Here is a 16,362-nt window from a genome sequence, read left to right on the forward strand (position 1 = left end):
GGGCGGTGTGCCTTGGCGGATTCGACAGCCGATGTACCAATTCTAAAAAACCATTCCCAATTTTGCTCTGGTAAGGTACAAACTCTCCCCGTCAGGGAATTGAACCCCGGTCTCCCACGTGACAGGCGGGGATACTAACCACTATACTAACGAGGATCTCCGATTTGGTGAGCCACGCTTGGCCAACTGAGGGTTTCTGCGCCTCTGAAATCACTCCATTTACTGAAGATGCTCGATTTGTCTGTGAAATCAGTAAAATCGCGGCAACTCAATACCATGTGGAAAGGAAGATCGTCCCATGTTAATTTTGGAAGGCTGGATGCAGGATCACCCAAACACTTCCACGCGTATTGAGCTGTAAATATTGAGGCTGTTGTTCACTTCAGGCCCTGACATCTGCAGGAGGGCTAATGGCAGCAATATTCACACGAGCAGTTCCAGTGGCATGAAATTTGGCAAAAATTAGATCGGAAATTATGTTTGGCTCCATATAAAGTAAAAACGATTTCAATTAACCTGTTGCCTAAACAGGGCCACTACTTATATAGTCAGCAAGCAACATTATACATCAGACTTTTGTGCAAATGAGGAGATGTGTATTTTTGCTTTTCCCAGAGAACACATTGAATTAAACTGTCTTGTTCACGATCACGACACAGTATGAAGAGAGATGGGATCGGCAGGTTCCAAAATCACGAATCACGTCGACGCTGGTTACATTCGTGTCAGAAGTGTGTCGGCCCAGGGCACAGTGTCTGAGGGACTGGGTCTGCCTGGGGCAATTATGATATTCAGTACACTGTCAATGAGATTTTGTTCCCCTTTACTTCGTAATAATAGACAGAGTAGTGAAGCAAAGAAGACATGAAAGACAAATTCAGGAACCACGGTTCAGAAGGGTCCACTATGCGTCACTTTACAAGACATTTCTTGGAATGAGGCTGATGCGTGTTGGGAGATGATCCGGTTCATCAAATTTATACATTTTGTGTCCAGTTTTTGCATTTTCATCGCGGTTCGAAGGCCGTTGTTTAATATCGCGGGGTGCAGGTCATCTGTATAGGCGAATGTGTTCCTAACCAGTAGCTGAGAGTCACTGTCCGATCCTGCTTGATTGTCTTATTATTCACGAGTTGGTTGAGTTGACCGTTGGAGAAATCTCTTTGAATTGTATCATTTTTGCGAGTGCATATCGTGTGCGACAAATGGCGCATGTTGAAGGCAGCGTTTTTCTTTTACAGGGGCAAATATGGGAAATGAAGAAGGTAATGTGTCCGCTTCGCTGACCCATGCATTGCACAGAAATATTGGTGCAGGCGGTTTTGATGAGCGGTCTCAATTCCGCACTGTTGATTGCATCTCTGGGGCGGTGTGTCTTGGCGGATTCGACAGCCGATGTACCAATTCTAAAAAATCATTCCCAATTTTTTTCTGGTAAGGTACAAACTCTCCCCGTCGGGGAATTGAACCCCGGTCTCCCGCGTGACAGGCGGGGATACTAACCACTATACTAACGAGGAACTTCGGTTTGGCACGATACGCTTGGCCAACTGAGGGTTTCTGCGCTTCTGAAATCACTCCATTTACTGAAGATGCTCGATTTGTCTGTGAAATCAGTAAAATCGCGGCAACTCAATACCATGTGGAAAGGAAGATCGTCCCATGTTAATTTTGGAAGACTGGATGCAGGATCACCCAAACACTTCCACGTGTATTGAGCTGTAAATATTGAGGCTGTTGTTCACTTCAGACCCTGACATCTGCAGGTGGGCTAATGGCAGCAATATTCACACGATCAGTTCCAGTGGCATGAAATTTGGCAAAAATTAGATCGGAAATTATGTTTGGCTCCATATAAAGTAAAAACGATTTCAATTAACCTGTTGCCTAAACAGGGCCACTACTTATATAGTCAGCAAGCAACATTATACATCAGACTTTTGTGCAAATGAGGAGATGTGTATTTTTGCTTTTCCCAGAAAACACATTGAAGTAAACTGTCTTGTTCACGATCACGACACAGTATGAAGAGAGATGGGATCGGCAGGTTCCAAAATCACGAATCACGTCGACGCTGGTTACATTCGTGTCAGAAGTGTGTCGGCCCAGGGCACAGTGTCTGAGGGACTGGGTCTGCCTGGGGCAATTATGATATTCAGTACACTGTCAATGAGATTTTGTTCCCCTTTACTTCGTAATAATAGACAGAGTAGTGAAGCAAAGAAGACATAGAACATAGAACATAGAACAATACAGCGCAGTACAGGCCCTTCGGCCCACGATGTTGCACCGAAACAAAAGCCATCCAACCTACACAATGCCATTATCATCCATATGTTTATCCAATAAACTTTTAAATGCCCTCAATGTTGGCGAGTTCACCACTGTAGCAGGTAGCGCATTCCACGGCCTCACTACTCTTTGCGTAAAGAACCTACCTCTGACCTCTGTCCTATATCTATTACCCCTCAGTTTAAAGTTATGTCCCCTCGTGCCAGCCATATCCATCCGCGGGAGAAGGCTCTGTCCACCCTATCCAACCCCCTGATCATTTTGTATGCCTCTATTAAGTCTCCTCTCAACCTTCTTCTCTCCAACGAAAACAACCTCAAGTCCATCAGCCTTTCCTCATAAGATTTTCCCTCCATACCAGGCAACATCCTGGTAAATCTCCTCTGCACCCGCTCCAAAGCCTCCACGTCCTTCCTATAATGCGGTGACCAGAACTGTACGCAATACTCCAAATGCGGCCGTACCAGAGTTCTGTACAGCTGCAACATGACCTCCCGACTCCGGAACTCAATCCCTCTACCAATAAAGGCCAACACTCCATAGGCCTTCTTCACAACCCTATCAACCTGGGTGGCAACTTTCAGGGATCTATGTACATGGACACCTAGATCCCTCTGCTCATCCACACTTTCAAGAACTTTACCATTAGCCAAATATTCCGCATTCCTGTTATTCCTTCCAAAGTGAATCACCTCACACTTCTCTACATTAAACTCCATTTGCCACCTCTCGGCCCAGCTCTGCAGCTTATCTATATCCCTCTGTAATCTACTACATCCTTCCACACTATCGACAACACCACCGACTTTAGTATCGTCTGCAAATTTACTCACCCACCCTTCTGCGCCTTCCTCTAGGTCATTGATAAAAATGACAAACAGCAACGGCCCCAGAACAGATCCTTGTGGTACTCCACTTGTGACTGTACTCCATTCTGAACATTTCCCATCAACCACCATCCTCTGTCTTCTTTCAGCTAGCCAATTTCTGATCCACATCTCTAAATCACCCTCAATCCCCAGCCTCCGTATTTTTTGCAATAGCCTACCGTGGGGACCTTATCAAACGCTTTGCTGAAATCCATATACACCACATCAACTGCTCTACCCTCGTCTACCTGTTCAGTCACCTTCTCAAAGAACTCAATAAGGTTTGTGAGGCATGACCTACCCTTCACAAAGCCATGCTGACTATCCCTGATCATATTATTCCTATCTAGATGATTATCAATCTTGTCTCTTATAATCCCCTCCAAGACTTTACCCACTACAGACGTGAGGCTCACCGGCCTATAGTTGCCGGGGTTGTCTCTGCTCCCCTTTTTGAACAAAGGGACCACATTTGCTGTCCTCCAGTCCTCTGGCACTATTCCTGTAGCCAATGATGACATAAAAATCAAAGACAAAGGTCCAGCAATCTCTTCCCTGGCCTCCCATAGAATCCTAGGATAAATCCCATCAGGTCCCGGGGACTTATCTATTTTCAGCCTGTCCAGAATTGCCAACACCTCTTCCCTACGTACCTCAATGCCATCTATTCTATTAGCCTGGGGCTCAGCATTCTCCTCCACAACATTATCTTTTTCCTGAGTGAATACTGACGAAAAATATTCATTTAGTATCTCGCCTATCTCTTCAGAGTCCACACACAATTTCCCATCCCTGTCCTTGACTGGTCCTACTCTTTCCCTCGTCATTCGCTTATTCCTGACATACCTATAGAAAGCTTTTGGGTTTTCCTTGATCCTTCCTGCCAAATACTTCTCATGTCCCCTCCTTGCTCGTCTTAGCTCTCTCTTTAGATCCTTCCTCGCTACCTTGTAACTATCCATCGCCCCAACCGAAACTTCACACTTCATCTTCACATAGGCCTCCTTCTTCCTCTTAACAAGAGATTCCACTTCCTTGGTAAACCACGGTTCCCTCGCTCGACGCCTTCCTCCCTGTCTGACCGGTACATACTTATCAAGAACACGCAGTAGCTGATCCTTGAACAAGCCCCACTTATCCAGTGTGCCCAACACTTGCAGCCTACATCTCCACCTTATCCCCCCCAAGTCACGTCTAATGGCATCATAATTGCCCTTCCCCCAGCTATAACTCTTGCCCTGCGGTGTATACTTATCCCTTTCCATCATTAACGTAAACGTCACCGAATTGTGGTCACTGTCTCCAAAGTGCTCTCCTACCTCCAAATCCAACACCTGGCCTGGTTCATTACCCAAAACCAAATCCATGAAAGACAAATTCAGGAACCACGGTTCAGAAGGGTCCACTATGCGTCACTTTACAAGACATTTCTTGGAATGAGGCTGATGCGTGTTGAGAGATGATCCGGTTCATCAAATTTATACATTTTGTGTCCAGTTTTTGCATTTTCATCGCGGTTCGAAGGCCGTTGTTTAATATCGCGGGGTGCAGGTCATCTGTATCGGCGAATGTGTTCCTAACCAGTAGCTGAGAGTCACTGTCCGATCCTGCTTGATTGTCTTATTATTCACGAGTTGGTTGAGTTGACCGTTGGAGAAATCTCTTTGAATTGTATCATTTTTGCGAGTGCATATCGTGTGCGACAAATGGCGCATGTTGAAGGCAGCGTTTTTCTTTTACAGGGGCAAATATGGGAAATGAAGAAGGTAATGTGTCCGTTTCGCTGACCCATGCATTGCACAGAAATATTGGTGCAGGCGGTTTTGATGAGCGGTCTCAATTCCGCACTGTTGATTGCATCTCTGGGGCGCTGTGCCTTGGCGGATTCGACAGCCGATGTACCAATTCTAAAAAATCATTCCCAATTTTTTTCTGGTAAGGTACAAACTCTCCCCGTCGGGGAATTGAACCGCGGTCTCCCGCGTGACAGGCGGGGATACTAACCACTATACTAACGAGGAACTTCAGTTTGGCAAGATACGCTTGGCCAACTGAGGGTTTCTGCGCTTCTGAAATCACTCCATTTACTGAAGATGCTCGATTTGTCTGTGAAATCAGTAAAATCACGGCAACTCAATACCATGAGGAAAGGAAGATCGTCCCATGTTAATTTTGGAAGACTGGATGCAGGATCACCCAAACACTTCCGCGTGTATTGAGCTGTAAATATTGAGGCGGTTGTTCACTTCAGACCCTGACATCTGCAGGCGGGCTAATGGCAGCAATATTCACGCGATCAGTTCCAGTGGCATGAGATTCCGCAAAAATTATATCGGAAATTATGTTTGGCTCCATGTAAAGTAAAAACGATTTCAATTAACCAGTTGCCTAAACAGGGCCACTACTTATATAGTCAGCAAGCAACATTATACATCAGACTTTTGTGCAAATCAGGAGATGTGTATTTTTGCTTTTCCCAGAAAACACATTGAATTAAACTGTCTTGTTCACCATCACGACACAGTATGAAGAGAGATGGGATCGGCAAGTTCCAAAATCACGAATCACGTCGACGCTGGTTACATTCGTGTCAGAAGTGTGTCGGCCCAGCGCACAGTGTCTGAGGGACTGGGTCTGCTTGGGGCAATTATGATATTCAGTTCACTGTCAATGAGATTTCGTTCCCCTTTACTTCGTAATAATAGACAGAGTAGTGAAGCAAAGAAGACATGAAAGACAAATTCAGGAACCACGGTTCAGAAGGGTCCACTATGCGTCACTTTACAAGACATTTCTTGGAATGAGGCTGATGCGTGTTGAGAGATGATCCGGTTCATCAAATTTATACATTTTGTGTCCAGTTTTTGCATTTTCATCGCGGTTCGAAGGTCGTTGTTTAATATCGCGGGGTGCAGGTCATCTTTATCGGCGAATCTGTTCCTAACCAGTAGCTGCGAGTCACTGTCCGATCCTGCTTGATTGTCTTATTATTCACGAGTTGGTTGAGTTGACCGTTGGAGAAATCTCTTTGAATTGTATCGTTTTTGCGAGTGCATATCGGGTGCGACAAATGGCGCATGTTGAAGGCAGCGTTTTTCTTTCACAGGGGCAAATGTGGGAAATGAAGAAGGTAATGTGTCCGTTTCGCTGACCCACGCATTGCACAGAAATATTGGTGCGGGCGGTTTTGATGAGCGGTCTCAATTCCGCCCTGTTGATTGCATCTCTGGGGCGGTGTGTCTTGGCGGATTCGACAGCCGATGTACCAATTCTAAAAAATCATTCCCAATTTTTTTCTGTTAAAGTACAAACTCTCCCCGTCGGGGAATTGAACCCCGGTCTCCCGCGTGACAAGCGGGGATACTAACCACTATACTAACGAGGAACTTCGGTTTGGCGAGACACGCTTGGCCAACTGAGGGTTTCTGCTCTTCTGAAATCACTCCATTTACTGAAGATGCTCGATTTGTCTGTGAAATCAGTAAAATCGCGGCAACTCAATACCATGTGGAAAGGAAGATCGTCCCATGTTAATTTTGGAAGACGTGTGAAGTTTCGGTTGGGGCGATGGATAGTTACAAGGTAGCGAGGAAGGATCTAAAGAGAGAGCTAAGACGAGCAAGGAGGGGACATGAGAAGTATTTGGCAGGAAGGATCAAGGAAAACCCAAAAGCTTTCTATAGGTATGTCAGGAATAAGCGAATGACTAGGGAAAGATTAGGACCAGTCAAGGACAGGGATGGGAAATTGTGTGTGGAGTCTGAAGAGATAGGCGAGATACTAAATGAATATTTTTCGTCAGTATTCACTCAGGAAAAAGATAATGTTGTGGAGGAGAATGCTGAGCCACAGGCTAATAGAATAGATGGCATTGAGGTACGTAGGGAAGAGGTGTTGGCAATTCTGGACAGGCTGAAAATAGATAAGTCCCCGGGACCTGATGGGATTTATCCTAGGATTCTATCGGAGGCCAGGGAAGAGATTGCTGGACCTTTGGCTTTGATTTTTATGTCATCATTGTCTACAGGAATAGTGCCAGAGGACTGGAGGACAGCAAATGTAGTCCCTTTGTTCAAAAAGGGGAGCAGAGACAACCCCGGCAACTATAGGCCGGTGAGCCTCACGTCTGTAGTGGGTAAAGTCTTGGAGGGGATTATAAGAGACAAGATTTATAATCATCTAGATAGGAATAATATGATCAGGGATAGTCAGTATGGCTTTGTGAAGGGTAGGTCATGCCTCACAAACCTTATTGAGTTCTTTGAGAAGGTGACTGAACAGGTAGACGAGGGTAGAGCAGTTGATGTGGTGTATATGGATTTCAGCAAAGCGTTTGATAAGGTTCCCCACGATAGGCTATTGCAAAAAATACGGAGGCTCGGGATTGAGGGTGATTTAGAGATGTGGATCAGAAATTGGCTAGCTGAAAGAAGACAGAGGGTGGTGGTTGATGGGAAATGTTCAGAATGGAGTACAGTCACAAGTGGAGTACCACAAGGATCTGTTCTGGGGCCGTTGCTGTTTGTCATTTTTATCAATGACCTAGAGGAAGGCGCAGAAGGGTGGGTGAGTAAATTTGCAGACGATACTAAAGTCGGTGGTGTTGTCGATAGTATGGAAGGATGTAGCAGATTACAGAGGGATATAGATAAGCTGCAGAGCTGGGCCGAGAGGTGGCAAATGGAGTTTAATGTAGAGAAGTGTGAGGTGATTCACTTTGGAAGGAATAACAGGAATGCGGAATATTTGGCTAATGGTAAAGTTCTTGAAAGTGTGGATGAGCAGAGGGATCTAGGTATCCATGTACATAGATCCCTGAAAGTTGCCACCCAGGTTGATAGGGTTGTGAAGAAGGCCTATGGAGTGTTGGCCTTTATTGGTAGAGGGATTGAGTTCCGGAGTCGGGAGGTCATGTTGCAGCTGTACAGAACTCTGGTACGGCCGCATTTGGAGTATTGCGTACAGTTCTGGTCACCGCATTATAGGAAGGACGTGGAGGCTTTGGAGCGGGTGCAGAGGAGATTTACCAGGATGTTGCTTGGTATGGAGGGAAAATCTTATGAGAAAAGGCTGATGGACTTGAGGTTGTTTTCGTTGGAGAGAAGAAGGTTAAGAGGAGACTTAATAGAGGCATACAAAATGATCAGGGGGTTGGATAGGGTGGACAGTGAGAGCCTTCTCCCGCGGATGGATATGGCTGGCACGAGGGGACATAACTTTAAACTGAGGGATAATAGATATAGGACAGAGGTCAGAGGTAGGTTCTTTACGCAAAGAGTAGTGAGGCCGTGGAATGCCCTACCTGCTACAGTGGTGAACTCGCCAACATTGAGGGCATTTAAAAGTTTATTGGATAAACATATGGATGATAATGGCATAGTGTAGGTTGGATGGCTTTTGTTTTGGTGCAACAACGTGGGCCGAAGGGCCTGTACTGCGCTGTATTGTTCTATGTTCTATGGCGGGGTGCAGGTCATCTGTATCGGCGAATCTGTTCCTAACCAGTAGCTGCGAGTCACTGTCCGATCCTGCTTGATTGTCTTATTATTCACGAGTTGGTTGAGTTGACCGTTGGAGAAATCTCTTTGAATTGTGTCGTTTTTGCGAGTGCATATCGTGTGCGACAAACGGCGCATGTTGAAGGCAGCGCTTTTCTTTTACAGGTGGAAATATGGGAAATGAAGAAGGTCATGTGTCCGTTTCGCTGACCCACGCATTGCACAGAAATATTGGTGTGGGCGGTTTTGATGAGCGGTCTCAATTCCGCACTGCTAATTGCATCTCTGGGGCGGTGTGCCTTGGCGGATTCGACAGCCGATGTACCAATTCTAAAAAACCATTCCCAATTTTTTTCTGGTCAGGTACAAACTCTCCCCGTCGGGGAATTGAACCCCGGTCTCCCACGTGACAGGCGGGGATACTAACCACTATACTAACGAGGAACTTCAATTTGGTGTGCCACGCTTGGCCAACTGAGGGTTTCTGCGCCTCTGAAATCACTCCATTTACTGAAGTTGCTCGATTTGTCTGTGAAAACAGCAAAATCGCGGCAACTCAATACCATGTGGAAAGGAAGATCGTCCCATGTTAATTTTGGAAGACTGGATGCAGGATCACCCAAACACTTCCACGTGTATTGAGCTGTAAATATTGAGGCTGTTGTTCACTTCAGACCCTGACATCTGCAGGTGGGCTAATGGCAGCAATATTCACGCGATCAGTTCCAGTGGCATGAGATTCCGCAAAAATTAGATCGGAAATTATGTTTGGCTCCATATAAAGTAAAAACGATTTCAATTAACCTGTTGCCTAAACAGGGCCACTACTTATATAGTCAGCAAGCAACATTATACATCAGACTTTTGTGCAAATGAGGAGATGTGTATTTTTGCTTTTCCCAGAAAACACATTGAATTAAACTGTCGTGTTCACCATCACGACACAGTATGAAGAGAGATGGGATCGGCAGGTTCCAAAATCACGAATCACGTCGACGCTGGTTACATTCGTGTCAGAAGTGTGTCGGCCAAGGGCACAGTGTCTGAGGGACTGGGTCTGCGTGGGGCAATTATGATATTCAGTACACTGTCAATGAGATTTTGTTCCCCTTTACTTCGTAATAATAGACAGAGTAGTGAAGCAAAGAAGACATGAAAGACAAATTCAGGAACCACGGTTCAGAAGGGTCCACTATGCGTCACTTTACAAGACATTTCTTGGAATGAGGCTGATGCGTGTTGAGAGATGATCCGGTTCATCAAATTTATACATTTTGTGTACAGTTTTTGCATTTTCATCACGATTCGAAGGTCGTTGTTTAATATCACGGGGTGCAGGTCATCTGTATCGGCGAATCTGTTCCTAACCAGTAGCTGCGAGTCACTGTCCGATCCTGCTTGATTGTCTTATTATTCACAAGTTGGTTGAGTTGACCGTTGGAGAAATCTCTTTGAATTGTATCGTTTTTGCGAGTGCATATCGTGTGCGTCAAATGGCGCATGTTGAAGGCAGCGTTTTTCTTTTACAGGTGCAAATACGGGAAATGAAGAAGGTAATGTGTCTGTTTCGCCGACCCACGCATTGCACAGAAATATTGGTGCGGGCGGTTTTGAAGAGCGATCTCAATTCCGCACTGTTGATTGCATCTCTGGGGCGGTATTCCTTGGCGGATTCGACAGCCGATGTACCGATTCTAAAAAATCTCTCCCAATTTTTTTCTGGTAAGGTACAAACTCTCCCCGTCGGGGAATTAAACCCCGGTCTCCCGCGTGACAGGCGGGGTTACTAACCACTATACTAACGAGGAACTTCGGTTTAACGCGACACGCTTGTTCAACTGAGGGTTTCTGCGCCTCTGAAATCACTCCATTTACTGAAGATGCTCGATTTGTCTGTGAAATCAGTAAAATCGCGGCAACTCAATACCATGTGGAAAGGAAGATCGTCCCATGTTAATTTTGGAAGACTGGATGCAGGATCACCCAAACACTTCCACGTGTATTGAGCTGTAAATATTGAGGCGGTTGTTCACTTCAGACCCTGACATCTGCAGGCGGGCTAATGGCAGCAATATTCACGTGATCAGTTCCAGTGGCATGAGATTCCGCAAAAATTATGTCGGAAATTATGTTTGGCTCCATGTAAAGTAAAAACGATTTCAATTAACCAGTTGCCTAAACAGGGCCACTACTTATATAGTCAACAAGCAACATTATACATCAGACTTTTGTGCAAATCAGGAGATGTGTATTTTTGCTTTTCCCAGAAAACACATTGAATTAAACTGTCTTGTTCACCATCACGACACAGTATGAAGAGAGATGGGATCGGCAGGTTCCAAAATCACGAATCACGTCGACGATGGTTACATTCGTGTCAGAAGTGTGTCGGCCCAGCGCACAGTGTCTGAGGGACTGGGTCTGCTTGGGGCAATTATGATATTCATCACATTGTCTATGAGATTTTGTTCCCCTTTACTTCGTAATAATAGACAGAGTAGTGAAGCAAAGAAGACATGAAAGACAAATTCAGGAACCACGGTTCAGAAGGGTCCACTATGCGTCACTTTACAAGACATTTCTTGGAATGAGGCTGATGCGTGTTGAGAGATGATCCGGTTCATCAAATTTATACATTTTGTGTCCAGTTTTTGCATTTTCATCGCGGTTCGAAGGCCGTTGTTTAATATCGCGGGGTGCAGGTCATCTGTATCGGCGAATGTGTTCCTAACCAGGAGCTGCGAGTCACTGTCCGATCCTGCTTGATTGTCTTACTATTCACGAGTTGGTTGAGTTGACCGTTGGAGAAATCTCTTTGAATTGTATCGTTTTTGCGAGTGCATATCGTGTGCGACAAATGGCGCATGTTGAAGGCAGCGTTTTTCTTTTACAGGGGCAAATATGGGAAATGAAGAAGGTAATGTGTCTGTTTCGCTGACCCACGCATTGCACAGAAATATTGCTGCAGGCGGTTTTGATGAGCGGTCACAATTCCGCACTGTTGATTGCATCTCTGGGGCGGTGTGTCTTGGCGGATTCGACAGCCGATGTATCAATTCTAAAAAATCATCCGCAATTTTTTTCTGGTAAGGTACAAACTCTATCTGTCGGGGAATTGAACCCCGGTCGCCCGCGTGACAGGCAGGGATACTAACCACTATACTATAAAATGAGGCCCATTATCAGAACTTAACTGCGCTGGTATACCGTACCGGGGTATGATTTCCCTCATCAAGACTTTAACCACAGGATCAGCTTTACTATAGATAGTCGGATACGCCTCGACCCATCTGCTGATCACATCCACAATGACCAAAACATATTTGTAACATTGACACCTTTCCAACTCAATTTAATCCATTTGGAGCGTCTCAAAGGGACCACTGGGCAACGGGGTTTGCCCCTTCCCACAAGGGATACCTTTTCCGGTGTTATATTGCTGACAAATCAAACACCGATTACTGATACTTTGGGCCAACCCCTGCATTTTAGGGTGCCACCAAGTGTCCAGCAACAAATCACTAGTCCCTCGAGCCCCACAATGAGTTGCAAAGTGTACACATTCAATGACCCATAAAGCCAGCGCATCAGACATACAAGTCTGATGTGCAGGCGTGATCCATAAAGAGGAAACAGAATCATATATACAACCTAACCGTTTCCACATTTGTTTATCACTCTCAGGAGCGTCCTCCTGTAACCTTATGACGTCTTGGATGGTTGGCATTGGCTTGTCAGAAGCAGACATATTCATAGTAGATCGTTTAGTCTGACTTAACATTTTAGGCACCATCACTTGCTGAATTTGTGCGGCTGTGCGCGCTGCACGATCTGCTCGTTCATTACCAACGTCAACTGGGGTTGTACCATTCGTGTGGGCAGCGCATTTAATAACGGAAATCTGCGCGGGCATAAGGAGGGCCTGCAGTAGGTCATTAACTAAACCCCGGTGGGATATTTGACCACACATAATCATGTCAGGTTGTTCTGACGAAATGTCACTCAAATCGCCCCTTATTGTGGTAGTTTCCTGAATCAAGGCTAAACAGTCGTGGCCAGGTGCGTCTTCATGGACAGGGGGACCGCTAAGAAAACAGGCTGGATTGATAGTGGTACAGTATTTAAATGTCAGACGTGGATTGTTCAAAAGGTATATCTCATACCTATTCTGACGAGCTGCGGTAAGATGCTGACCATTCGCCCCATATCCCTGGCATGGTACTGGTCATGGACCTGACGTGTAATATGAGGGCTTACCGAAGCTGACTGTGGCCATAAATGTGGTGATATTGTACCAAAATCGGCTGTACCTTCTTTTCCCGTGACTGTGGCTGTAACCTTGACTGGCCATTCGGTCTCAAGTAATGGCCGGTATTTGTCCTCCAACTCCCTGTTTCGTCCAGTTCTGTCATAGGCCAGGGTAACGTGATGCAGTGACTGTTCAACGTCTAACGTCCACCACTGGGGGGGTGATAGAAATATAGCACTGTTGTCTCATCCTCCTCTTCGCTGATCCACCCACCCAAAGTCACTATATTGGAGCTCCTGCTGGTAAACTACCATTTCTGCCGCTTGTTGGGGTCGCAGATCATCCTTTTTCATTACATACTCAGTCTTAACCTTTGTAACTGAGCCTCCTTCTTGGCCTACACCCTCCTTCCATTAAAATCTGACTGCCCTTGCCATCTGGGAAGGGTCGTTCTCTATCCAATTCATGTTATTACATTTCACAGCAGTAACCACAGAAGGTGGTAGGCAATGCATTAACATAGCACAGTATTGAGGGGAATTCTGACCATTTTGATACAGCAAATCGCCTGACTGCCCCCGGTGGATTTCATTAAAACGCTCCAGAAATTCCTCTGGCTCGTCGATCTTCCTAGGTTTTAGGTCTAAGATAACAGAAAGATTTATGGGCCTTTGAAATGTGCTATTCAACGCATTCAAGATCTGTGTCCTTCTTTTCTCTATTTGCTCTCTTTTTTTTTAAAACTTAAAAATGTTTGAAAATTCAAATTGAATTACTGCAACTTGCAAGCTTAGCTCTGATCTCAACTCAGAACTAAATTTACAATTTGCTTAACACAAACTTGTATAACATTTACAACTTAATTATTTCTTTATCTTCACAATTTTTCTTTGAACAAGTTTTTTTTTTCTTTTACATACACATAAGTATTAGCAAAATCAACTATCATCTCCAGATTGACACTTTTTAAAATGGTGTCCATGACCTTCTTTAAGTTTCTATTAATCTCCAGATAAAATGAGATAAACCTTATTTCAAGTAAGTAAAACTTAAGATTCTGGCAATTTCAATCAATTGCTTTCGAAAATAATAACTTTTATCAAAGAGGTGGAGAAACCCACTGGTTTCCTTTAATTAATTCAAAACGTAACTTTGCTGGTGTTCACTGACTCAAAGGAAAGGTATCCGATTACACTACGGCTGCTGCTGTTATCTCAAAGCCTGAGTGAGAAGCACTGTCTGTTTTCAACTCCGCCTGCTGCTGTTAACCCTTTGAGAGACTTCTGCTTCAACCAATATGCAGCATTCCTCACAATCTCAACTAGACCTTGGAACTTTACAGTCCAAGGAGACAATTTTAGCTTAATCAACTATATATTTTAAAACACTCACACATAGAGTTGAACCATCTTCAGATTTAAAAACAGTTATACTGGACTGAACCTTCATTAATGAAGTCACATCAGCCTCTGAACCCATATAATAGACTGAACTTTCATTATTAAAGTCCCATCAGCCCAAAACCCTAACCCAAGCCGAAACAACAATATGAAATCCCATCAATTAAAGTGCTAATCCCCAGACTGACCTGTGATTTCGTCGAGGCGGTCTTTCTGTGCCAACCGCGAGTGACCAGACTAATCAGACGATAAGAAGAGGGGAACAATCAATGCGCGGTCGTTTTCCAGTTCTACATTGAGGGCCCTTTGTTCCCCATCCTCCTGTTCATAATCAGTCTAATTCTGATTTCGCAGTTGGATCAGGATCGCCCAGAGAAATCCCGGTTTTCGGCACCAAATGTAGATCCGCAAATTTCTTTATCTGTCAGTCTGGCCTCAATAAAAGTTGAGATGGATTCGCACGTAAAAAGAAGTTATTTATTTAGCTTGCAAGCTTGAATCATCTTACAGAAACGTAAGAGACATCCAGCCTCTTACACCCCAGAAAACGACTGAACTAAAAGACAAAGGGATCTCTGCAAAATCAATTCAAATGGTATCAAGTTTCACATACTCGACGGACATAGGTCAGCCTATGTCCCTCCTGACCTGTTCGATCTATTCTGATTGGCTCACTTCCAATCCCCTTCTCTGGCCCCTATCAATGCAGCATCACTCTCATAGACACACCTCTTCCTGCTTTTTCCATGCGGTCTCAAACCCCTTTGTCCCTAAATGCCAGAATCAAAGTGGCTTATTTCTACATACATTAACTAGTAACTCTAAAGTAACTATTTTATATCACATTCGTCAATTATACATCAGACTTTAGTGCAAATCAGGAGATGTGTATTTTTGCTTTTCCCAGAAAACACATTGAATTAAACTGTCTTGTTCACCATCTAGACACAGTATGAAGAGAGATGGGATCGGCAGGCTCCAAAATCACGAATCACGTCGACGGTGGTTACATTCGTGTCAGAAGTGTGTCGGCCCAGGGCACAGTGTCTGAGGGACTGGGTCTGCTTGGGGCAATTATGATATTCAGTACACTGTCAATGAGATTTTGTTCCCCTTTACTTCGTAATAATAGACAGAGTAGTGAAGCAAAGAAGACATGAAAGACAAATTCAGGAACCACGGTTCAGAAGGGTCCACTATGCGTCACTTTACAAGACATTTCTTGGAATGAGGCTGATGCGTGTTGAGAGATGATCCGGTTCATCAAATTTATACATTTTGTGTCCCGTTTTTGCATTTTCATCGCGGTTCGAAGGCCGTTGTTTAATATCGCGGGGTGCAGGTCATCTGTATCGGCGAATCTGTTCCTAACCAGGAGCTGCGAGTCACTGTCCGATCCTGCTTGATTGTCTTATTATTCACGAGTTGGTTGAGTTGACCGTTGGAGAAATCTCTTTGAATTGTATCGTTTTTGCGAGTGCATATCGTGTGCGACAAATGGCGCATGTTGAAGGCAGCGTTTTTCTTTTACAGGGGCAAATGTGGAAATGAAGAAGGTAATGTGTCCGCTTCGCTGACCCATGCATTGCACAGAAATATTGGTGCGAGCGGTTTTGATGAGCGGTCTCAATTCCGCCCTGTTGATTGCATCCCTGGGGCGGTGTGCCTTGGCGGATTCGACAGCCGATGTACCAATTCTAAAAAATAATTCCCAAATTTTTTCTGTTGAAGTACAAACTCTTCCCATCGGGGAATTGAACCCCGGTCTCCCACGTGACAGGCGGGGATACGAACCACTATACTAACGAGGAACTTCAAATTTGTGAGCCCCGCTTGGCCAACTGAGGGTTTCTGCGCCTCTGAAATCACTCCATTTACTGAAGATGCTCGATTTGTCTGTGAAATCAGTAAAATCGCGGCAACTGAATACCATGTGGAAAGGAAGATCGTCCCATGTTAATTTTGGAAGACTGGATGCAGGATCACCCAAACTCTTCCGCGTGTATTGAGCTGTAAATATTGAGGCGGTTCTTCACTTCAGACCCTGACATCTG

At 44.8% G+C, this 16,362-nt stretch overlaps 4 non-coding genes across 4 annotated transcripts; all 4 read right to left on the minus strand.

Moving 5' to 3' along the window:
* Positions 1-84: 84 nt before the first annotated feature.
* Positions 85-156, minus strand: trnad-guc (transfer RNA aspartic acid (anticodon GUC)). Its single transcript has one exon. It is a non-coding gene; the product is annotated as a tRNA-Asp (tRNA).
* A 1,292-nt stretch (positions 157-1,448) lies between these two features.
* On the minus strand, positions 1,449-1,520 carry trnad-guc (transfer RNA aspartic acid (anticodon GUC)). The gene has a single exon. It is a non-coding gene; the product is annotated as a tRNA-Asp (tRNA).
* A 4,954-nt stretch (positions 1,521-6,474) lies between these two features.
* Positions 6,475-6,546, minus strand: trnad-guc (transfer RNA aspartic acid (anticodon GUC)). Its single transcript has one exon. It is a non-coding gene; the product is annotated as a tRNA-Asp (tRNA).
* Positions 6,547-9,031: 2,485 nt separating this feature from the next.
* On the minus strand, positions 9,032-9,103 carry trnad-guc (transfer RNA aspartic acid (anticodon GUC)). Its single transcript has one exon. It is a non-coding gene; the product is annotated as a tRNA-Asp (tRNA).
* Between the last annotated feature and the right edge of the window lie 7,259 nt (positions 9,104-16,362).

Source organism: Scyliorhinus torazame, chromosome 25 (genome assembly GCF_047496885.1).
Source record: "Scyliorhinus torazame isolate Kashiwa2021f chromosome 25, sScyTor2.1, whole genome shotgun sequence".
Classification (NCBI taxonomy): Eukaryota; Metazoa; Chordata; class Chondrichthyes; order Carcharhiniformes; family Scyliorhinidae; genus Scyliorhinus; species Scyliorhinus torazame.